This window comes from Scyliorhinus torazame, chromosome 9, assembly GCF_047496885.1.
Source record: "Scyliorhinus torazame isolate Kashiwa2021f chromosome 9, sScyTor2.1, whole genome shotgun sequence".
NCBI classification, from domain to species: domain Eukaryota; kingdom Metazoa; phylum Chordata; class Chondrichthyes; order Carcharhiniformes; family Scyliorhinidae; genus Scyliorhinus; species Scyliorhinus torazame.
In genome coordinates, this window is record NC_092715.1 from 65,501,154 (window position 1) to 65,511,730 (window position 10,577).

The window sequence follows — 10,577 nt, forward strand, 5'->3', positions numbered from 1 at the left end:
GTCTGCCCCCTTCCCCCTGGGCCGCCATCAACATCCCCCGGGCAGAGGACGGGACCGTGCGCTGCAGTGTCACAGTTGCATGCAGGGATGGTCCGGGTGGATGGTGGTACAGTGGCCATGGGTCAGACATAGTCCAACGATGTAGAGCCAGGAGCTCATCGCAGGGCGGGTTGTCATCATCCTCCATGGCCTGCGATAGACACGCGTCCACCCGCAACTGTGTGAGCCCGGCCCGTTGTGCCGCAGGTGGATCGGCAATGGGGGGGGGGGGTGCATGCGGGTGGGGTGGGTGGGGTTGGGGAGGGGGGTGAGGGTGCTGGGTGGGTGGATGGGTGGGGGGTGTGGGTGGTCGGCTGTTGCCATGGTGTGTGGTCTGTGGCCAGACTACCCGATTCCCACGCCCATCTAGTCAGTGAAGCGGGCGTCGATCAGTCTGTCCCGTGCCCGCTGGGCCAGCCGGTAACGGTGGACAGCCACCCGCCTGTGTCTACCCCGTCTGCCCTGACCATTGCCCCCATTCCCCTCATCTGGGGAGGACTGGGCCTCTTCCTGCTGCTCCTCCACTCCGCCCTCCTCTGCCTGCGGCACATCACCCCTCTGCTGGGCTATGTTGTGCAGGACGCAGCACACCACAATGATGCGGCCGACCCTATCTGACCGATACTGGAGGGCGCCCCCAGAGAGGTCCAGGCACCTGAAACACATCTTCAGCACGCCAAAGCACCTCTTGATCACTCCCCTTGTCGCTACATGGGCATCATTGTAGCGGTTCTCTGCCTCATTGCGTGGCCTCCGTATAGGCGTCATCAGCCACGATGGCAATGGGTAGCCCCTGTCGCCCAGCAACCAGCCCCTCAGCCGGGGATGGCGTCCCTCGTACATGCCGGGGATGGATGACCACGACAACACGAATGAGTCGTGTACACTGCCTGGGTGACGGGCGCAGACGTGCAGGATCATCATGCGGTGGTCGCAGACCACCTGTACGTTCATCGAATAGGTCCCCTTCCTATTAGTGAACATGGCCCTTTTATCTGCAGGTGGCCGCACGGCGACGTGCATCCCATCGATCGCGCCCTGGACCATGGGGAACCCGGCAACGGCAGAGAAGCCCACGGCCCGGGCATCTTGGCTGGCCCGGTCCATGGGGAAGCGGATGTAGCGGTGCGCCATGGCATATAGGGCATCTGTCACTGCCCGGATGCACCGATGCACCGATGTCTGCGATATGCCGGACAGGTCCCCACTCAGTGCCTGGAATGACCCCGTTGCATAAAAGTTCAGGGCCACCGTAACCTTGACGGACACGGGGAGAGGGTGTCCCCCGCCAGTGCCACGCGGTGACAGGTGTGCCAGCATGTGGCAGATGTGTGCCACGGTTTCCCGGCTCATCCGGAGTCTCCTCCTGCATTCCCGGTCCGTGAGGTCCTGGTATGACTGCCGGGGCCGGTACACACGGGGCGCCCTCGGGTGCCTCCGTTGCCGTGGGGCCGCGACGTCCTCCTCCCCCTCCTCGTCCTGTCGGTCAGGTGTCCCTCCAGCCTGGGCGGCTGCCGCCTGCCCCTCTGCAGCAGCCTGCGCCGCCTCTCTGGCACGCTCCTCCTCCTCCTCCTCCTCCTCATCCAGGGCAACATAGACATGAGCGGCTGCCACCACGGCGGCCAACATCGCTGGATGATCTGAAAACATGACAGCCTGGTGGGGGGGAGGGGAACAACGACATGTCATCATTGCCCATATCCCCTCCTCCCCCCAGCCAGGTGGCATGGACCGCATGGGTCCAACTGTTGGAGGCTGGCACCTGGCCAGGTGGACCAACTCACTTGCCCTCCCATCCCCCTCCTCGGCACGGACCCCCCCCAACCTCCACCCCAGCACGGACCCCCCCCAACCTCCACCCCAGCACGGACCCCCCCCCAACCTCCACCCCGGCATGGCACGGACCCCCCCCCCCAAACTCCACCCCAGCACGGACCCCCCCCCAACCTCCACCCCAGCACGGACCCCCCCCCAACCTCCACCCCGGCACGGCACGGACCCCCCCCCCCAACCTCCACCCCAGCACGGACCCCCCCCAACCTCCACCCTGGCACGGCACGGACCCCCCCCCCAGCCTCCACCCCGGCACGGACCCCCCCCCCAACCTCCACCCCAGCACGGACCCCCCCCCAACCTCCACCCCAGCACGGACCCCCCCCCAACCTCCACCCCAGCACGGAACCCCCCCAACCTCCACCCCAGCACGGATCCCCTCCCAACCTCCACCCCAGCACGACCCTCTGGGGGGGCGGAGAATGACGCCCCAGGAAACTGGGAATTCTCGGAACCTGAGTTTCATTTTGTACACTGCCAGCCACCCAGGTCCATTATATGAAACCTATTGAAAGGAGAACCATGGTTTAGCCTTACGGATTTGTCCTTATTGAAATTGTTAACTTTGCTAACAAAGGATGTGATTGCACTAGAAAGTGTGCAGAGGAGATTTACCAGGATGTTGCCTGTGCTGGTGCTTTTCAGCTACGAAGAGAGGCTGGTTAGGCTGGGATTGTTTTCCTTAGAGCAGAGAAGGCTGGGGGAGGGGGCGGGGGCTGATTGAGGTATACAAAATTGTGAGGGGCATAGATAGCGTAGATCGGAAGGAACTTCCTCCCTTGGTGGAGGGGTCAATAACCAGGGAGGCATAGATTTAAGGTAAGGGGGTAGGAGATTTAGAGGGGATTTGAGGGAAAACTATTTACCCAGTGGGGGTGGGAATCCAGTACTCTGCCTGAAAGCATGGTAGAGGTGGATTCTTCAATATTTTATGAAGCATTTAGTTGCGCTCTTGAAACATAGAATAGTAGAACATGGAATCCCTGCAGTGTAGAAGGAGCCATGCGGCCCATCAAGTCTGCACCGACTCTCTGAAAGAGCACCCTGCATGGGCCCACTCCCCCACCCTATCCCCATAATCCCACCTAACCAGCACATCTTTGGATTCAAGGCTCCGGGCTAAGTGCTGCAAGATGGGATTAGGATAGATAGGTGCTTGATGGCCGGTGCAGACACATTGGACCAAAGGGCCTCTTTCTGTGCTGTAAAACTCTATGCCAACCCACCATAACTCTCCCAACAAAGCACGGAGCTCCCAGCTTCTACCTGCATTCCTGGTTAATAAGTGTTAGTTTGAGCTCTTTGACAGTGTTGTCCAGGCTCAAAACGTTAGCTCCCTTTTCTCTCCACAGATGCTGTCAGACCTGCTGAGATTGCCCAGTGTGTTCTGTTTTCATTTCAGATTGCAGAATCCGCAGTAATTTGCTTTTATAATAGTGTTAGTGGTGAGCTGAGTTAGCTAATCAAAGCAGAAGGAGTCGTGCTGGTTCTGTTGGCATTTCAACATTCCTGGGTTACAGAAAGTAGCATTGGAGCATTAAGGGTGTTTTGTTATGCTCTTGACGTAGCATAAGCTGCTTCCTTGGTGTGTACTCTGACAAAGGAATGTTCAGACTTGGAGATAGCTTTAACACGTTTATTACACTAGTAACAATTCTCCTACTTGAATTCGACGCTACTGTTAATCCCGATATAGCTACTCAGACTGATGAACCAGTCTGCTACAATCCACGTGGTGGGAGTGATGTTCAATCAACCCTGTGTCTGTACTCACTGAGTGTCACCACTGGAAAGAGACTGAGCATGTGTGATGTGTCCTTTTATATGGGTTGGTGTAATGCCCTCCTGTGGTAGTGTCACCTCTGTGTGTATCGTGACTGCCTATTGGTCGTGTCCTATCTTACTGACCTATTGGTTGACTGTCTGTGTGTCATGTCTCTGGTGTTCCCTTTAGTGTCTAGCTAGGTGTAGCTTTGGGCAGCACGGTAGCATCGTGGATAGCACAATTGCTTCACAGCTCCCGGGTCCCAGGTTCGATTCCGGCTTGGGTCACTGTCTGTGCGGAGTCTGCACATCCTCCCCGTGTGTGCATGGGTTTCCTCCGGGTGCTCCGGTTTCCTCCCACAGTCCAAAGATGTGCAGGTTAGGTGGATTGGCCATGCTAAATTGCCCTTAGTGACCAAAATTGTCCTTAGTGTTGGGTGGGGTTACTGGGTTATGGGGATAGGGTGGAGGTGTTGACCTTGGGTAGGGTGCTCTTTCCAAGAGCCGGTGCAGACTCGATGGGCCGAATGGCCTCCTTCTGCACTGTAAATTCTATGTGTAGTGCATATACATTAACCCTTTGTGTACTTACAGTGATGTATATCACCACATCTCCCTTTTTTCGTGTTACATATTTTCTGTACAGTGTTAAAGAAAATTGAACAAACTAGGTAGATGAGTGATACTTTGTACAAGTTTTGATAACAGTGATCATTAAACAATAAGTCCAAATCATTTGCATGAGTCCAAAGTTCATTAATTATTATGGCCGAGTGGCTTTCTTGTTTGGTTGGTGAGTTGGTAATGTTGATGGTGGCATTGCATTGTAAACACCATCAGTGTCCCTGTGCTGAAGGAACCAAGAAGTGGTCAACTCACTTTGTTGTCTGATTTGGTCTCTTTTTTTCTTTCGATGCTTGTGGTGGTAATTCTTGATGGCATCTGTCCTGAAATCCAGGTTGCCTGTTGGTAGTGCAGCAAACGTGAATTGGTAAAATGCATCGTCCTGCCATGGCATGTCATTGTACTGAGCTGAGCAGTAACAGTGTCCCTCATTTGCAGAGTTGTACCATGTCGTACCAGTCGTAGTTCCATTGGTGTTGTTTTTGTCGTGCTTGTTGTCGATGTTGGTGCCTTTGATACGCTTCTTGCTATCGTCTTTGATGTTGCTGTTGTGTTTGTTGGTTTTGTTGTCGTGTTTGTTGCGCTCAAGGACCACACTCTGTGGATAATACGAGTCCTTCACACAGTTACTCGTGTCAGCGTGCTTTGTGGCATCTGCTGTTTCCTTGAGGGTGCCGTCACTGAGTTTGCGGCGCTCCCCGTCTGGAGTCATGTCCGGCTTACTTGAATCAGCTTTGGTTTGTCGATGCTCCCCGTCTGGAGTCTGGTCTGTTTCACCGGAGTCAGTTTTGGCTTGTCGATGCTCCCCATCTGGAACAGTGATGTATATCACCACAAAGGGGAGGCAGTGGCAGAGTGGTATTGTCACTGGACTAGTAATCCAGAGACCCAGAGTAATGCTCTGGGGACATGGATTCAAATCCCGCCAGGGCAGATGGTGCAATTTGAATTCAATAAAAAAAATCTGGAATTAAATGTCTAATGGTGACCATGAAACGTGTCAATTATTGTAAAAACCCATCTTTGGATAGGAGTCAGTTAACGCCCCATCAAGGAATCATCAGTAGCATCAGTTTAAGAGTAAGCAAGCAACATGCTTTCATCCCCTGAGGTGTTAAGCAGGCCAAAGCTTTGCGAACTTCACTGTGGTAATGAATGTTGGGATAATAATGGGACGGAATTGGAATTAGCCATCCCCGTTTTCATGTGAGCGCAGTACCAGCAGAATGAATGGCATCATGGCGGATTTCCCTTCCATGGTGCCATATTATAGTCAATATGACTATAAGAGTCAGTAAAATCTCTCCAAGTTGATATAGTTCTGAGAATTTACTCCTCTGTTCCTATGAGCCAGTTGGACCATTTATCGCCATTCTGAGGAATTGATAAGTTCCTCCCAGTTAATAAGGTCAATGGCCCCAACATTCAATATACATTATATAATACTAACAACTAGCATGTGGCTAGCACAGTGCTAATATTGGAGGTACAGTCTGTCACTTTGATGAAGGCTCATCATTGACCCAAAAATATGAACTCTGTTTCTCTTCACAGATGTTGCTTGACCTTCTGAGTATTTGCAGCATTTCCTGAGATTACACAACATGTCACTTTGTCCCTCGTGACCTGATAATCAACAGGACACAAATTAACAAATGTTGACTGAGCAGAAGACTGTGAAATTTATCCCTGATGATATTCTGTCTGAATGCTGTCCATGGCGATTTCCGCCATGATTTCCCTTCCATGGTGCCATTCATTCTGCTGGAACTGTAATCTCACTGTAATCAAATGAAAACGGGGATGGCTAATTCCAATTCCATCCCATTATTATCCCAACATTCATCACCATAGTGAAGTTGGCAAAGCTATGGCCTGCTTAACACCTCAGGGGATGAAAGTGATGTGATTACACCAAATTAATATTCAGCAACATAATGGGTTTTGATTGGGAGCCATGCCCACTAGTTTCTAAGCTGGCAAAAATCCTTTGGGAAATACCCATCTATGAAAGAAATAACCATTGCCATTGCAGAAGTGACTGCAGCTCTTTCCCTTCCCCCTGATATCTGGAACTCCTGGACTGCCATAAAAAACCATGCCACACCTCCCAATGGTCCCGACAGAAGTAAAGAAAATCGTCACCCAATTCTTCTTCAAAAAATATTTTTATTGGTGTTTTGACATTTCATAGCGTACATTACAAAACATAGTATGCATTCCATTGCATACATTTCAAAATCAAAACAGATATCTACTCGAATTTCCAGAAACTGTAGTTATAGATATTTTACAGAGGATGTATCCTCTCGATACGCGGAGCTTGTCACACAGGGTGTGCTAGCTACGGTCATAAGATAATCGAGCAAGGTGCAGACAAAGGTAATTTACAAAGAAAATGCTGCAAGTGCTTGCTGGGCCAGACTGTGGCCCACGGTTTATCATAGAACCTACAGTGCAGAAGGAGGCCATTCAGCCCATTGAGTCTGCACCGGCCCTTGGAAAGAGCCCACTGAAGGCCACACCTCCACCCTATCCCCGTAACCCAATAACCCCACCTCACCTTTTTGGACACTAAGGGCAATTTAGCATGGCCAATCCACCTAACCTGTACATCTTTGGACTGTGGGAGGAAATCAAAACACCCGTAGGAAACCCACGCAGACACGGGGAGAACGTACAAACTCTGCACTGACAGTGACCCAAGCCGCGAATTGAACCTGGGACCCTGGAGCTGTGAAGCACCTGTGCTAACCATTGTGCTACCGTGTTGCCCCCTCAGTCGTGTGGGGCCAGTAGTTGGCTGAGCTTGCCTGAGAGGGATCTTTTATATAGATGTGGGGGGGGGGGTGCGGGGGGTCCTGTTCTGGTGCCCCCGGCAGTCGGCCATTACTGTATTAAGGCCTACCCCTCGCACGGGTAGCCTCCTGGCGCTTAGCCATGCTGGAGGGGGGCAAGTCCACTGCCTCCGTCCTTGCGGCTCTCTCCTCTTCCACCTGTTCTGCATTTCCCTTTGGTTCTTTTATTCCCCCCCTTCCCGCCCCCCCTTCTTTCTCTTCTCCTCCCCCATTCTATTGCTTATTTTGTGGCTTGTTTTGGGTCTACTCCTTCCCCCTCTTCCTCGCTCCCTCCGTACTGTGCTAGACGCTGGTTACAAACAGGTCCTTGAACAAGTTGGTGAGCAGCCTCCAGGTTTTGTGGAAACCTTCCTCCAATCCTCTGATGGCCTAGTTCCTTTTCATTAGCCTCAGAAACTCTGCCAGATCAGACAGCCAGTCTGCAACCTTGAGTGGTGCTTCTGAACTTCAGTCGAGCAGGAATCTCTGGCGGGCGGTCAGGGAGGTAAAGACCAGGGTGTCTGCCCCTCCCCCCATGAAAAGCTGTGACGGTTCTGATACCCCAAAGATTGCCAACAGGGGGCAAGGCTCCACCCTCACCCCCATAACCTTGGACATGGCCTCGAAGAAGGACGTCCAAATCCCGCGAGCCTGGGGCAAGACATGTGGGTGTGGTTGGCCATGCCTCCCTGGCACTGTTCACACTTATCCTCCACCTTGGGGAAGAACCCATTCATTCTCTTAGGTATTTCAAGATAAAGATAGATAGTTTTTTGAAGAATAAAGGAATAAAGGGTTATGGTGTTTGGGCGGGAAAGTGGAGCTGAGTCCACAAAAGATCAGCCACGATCTCACTGAATGGCAGAACAGGCTTGAAGGGCCAGCTGGCTTACTCCTGTTCCTAGTTCTTTTGACCTTATGTGTGCCCTGTGCACCACCATTAGGTGCAGCCCTGCGCAGGTTGTGGTGAATTTTGCCCTGTGCTGTGCTACGGAGTCCTTCTCCTATCTTCGTGCCTAGCTCTTCCTCCCATTTCTCCCTTTTATCCAGGGGTGAGCATGTCTCTTCCAATAGTTGTCCGTACATGTCTGCACAGTTCCTGGCTCCCAGCTTGCCTGCAGCCAGTAGTCTGTCCAGTAGTGAGTGTCCTGATATCTGGGGGAATATAGTTTTTCCCTTATGGAGGAAGATTTTGACTTGTGCTCTTTAAGTTTGTTCCCTTTCGGGAGCTGGAACTTGTCCGTTAGCTCCTCTAGGGTTGCTACTCTGTCTTCTATATACATGTTTCTAACTGTCAGAGTCCCTTCATTCTGACTCCACCTTTTGAAGGAGGCGTCCATTGTCATAGTGGTGAACTTGTGGTTTTTGCAGATGGAGGCCCTGGGGGGACATCTCAGTCAGACCGAATTGGTTTAACATTTAGTTCCACATTTGAAGTGTGACTGCTACCACTGGGCAATTTGAGTAACTGGCCGGGGGGGATGGGAGTGTTGTAGTAGCAGTGCCTGGAGGGATGTCTCTGTGCAGGAGCTCTCCTCCATTCTGCTCCCAGTTCCCTGACACATCCCTGCACCCTTTCCGCAGTAGCCGCCCAGTGGTAGAACAGGAGTTTTGGGAGGGCCAGGCTGCCCACATTTCTCATTCTTTGTAGGACATTCTTCCTAATCCTTGTGATCTTCTCCCACTTCCCCACACATAAACGCCATGACTAATTTTATCGACTCCTGTGCAAAAGGCCTTGGAGATGTCGATTCAGAGGGATCTGAACAGGAAGAGGAACCTGGGCAGTACGTTCGTCTTGATCATCTGCACTCTCCCCACCAGAGAGAAAGGGAGCAAAGTCCCACCTCTGCAGGTCCCTTTTTAAAAAATGTAAAGTGCCCAATTCTTTTTTTTCCAATTAAGGGGCAATTTAGTGTGGCTAATCCACCGACCTGTCCATCTTTGGGTTGTGGGGGGAATGTGCAAACTCCACAGGGACAATGATCCGGGATGGAACCTGGGTCCTCGGCGCCATGAGGCAGCAGTGCTAACCACTGCACCACCCTGCAGGTCACTTTTAATCCACCAGACGTGTCAAGTTCCATTTGTGATCCATGTCCAAACATGGGCTATTTGGATCCCCAGGTATCGGGATTTGGGCTGGGCTAGTTGAATAGCAGTCTCCCCAGCTCCAACTCTCCCCTCTGCGGGTTCACAGGGAAGATTTCACTCTTACTTAGATTAAGTTTGTAACCTGAGAAGGCTTCAAACCCCCAGGGGGTCCGAGATGTAGAGGAGCTGGTCATCCGCATAGATTTGGACTCTATGCTCTGTGTCTCTCCTCTGATGCCTCTCCACCCCTATGCCGGTCTGAGGGTGATTGCCAGTGGTCAATTGCCAGGGCAAACAGTAGCGGGGACAGTGGGCATCCCTGTCTAGTGATTCTGTGCAGCTGGAAGTATCCAGAGCTGGTGGAGTTTGTCCGCATGCTCGTCATGGGAGCTTTGTAGTCTCCCAACTCTTTAAATTCACTGATCGGCCAAGTTTCTAACCATATGGCTACATTAATGAACGTCCAAGAAAACGATGATCCCTTAAGCAACATCACTATAATCAATATCTGTTCATTTCTTTCTCTCCTAATTATGTAACTTTTCTCTGTACAAACTGGCTGCCATGTTTCTCTTCATTATGACATTGGCCCCACTGCCGCACTTTCACTAATTTTTAAAATTCATTTAAGGGAAATGTTGCTGTTGAGCCAGCATTTATTGCCCATCCCTCGTTGTCCTTCAGAAGGTGGTGGTGATTTGCCTTCTGGAATCATTGCAGTCCCTGAGGTGCAGGTACACCCACCGTGCTGTTCGGGAGGGTTGCCCCAGCGACCGTGAAGGAACGGCGATATATTTCCAAGTTAGGGTGATGAGTGGCTTGGAGCGGAACCTCCAGTGATGGGGTTCCCAGGTATCTGCTGCTCTTGTCCTTCTAGCTGGTAGTGGCCGTGGGTTTGGAAGATGCTGTCTAAGGAACCTTGGTGATTTACTGCAGTGCATCTTGTAGATGGTACACAAGGCTGCCATTGTTCGGCGGTGGTGGAGGGTTTGAATGTTTGTGGCTAAGATGGCAATTAGGTGGACTGCTTTGTCCTGGATGATATCGAGCTTCTTGAGTGTTGTTGGAGCTACACTCATCCAGGCAAGTGAGAGTATTCCATTACACTCCTGACTTATGCACTGTAGATGATGGACAGGCTTTGGGGGGTCAGGAGGTGAATTACTCACCATAGGATTCCTAGCCTTGGACCTGCCCTGGTAGCCACATTATTAACATGGCTAGTCCAGTTCAGTTTCTGCTCAATGTTGATTGTGGGGGATTCAGCAATGGTACTGCCATTGAATGTCTAGGAGCGATGGTTAGATCCTCTCTTATAGGAGATGGTGATTGCCTGTCACCTGTGTGGCGCGAACATAACTTGCCACTTGTCAGCCCAAGCCTGGA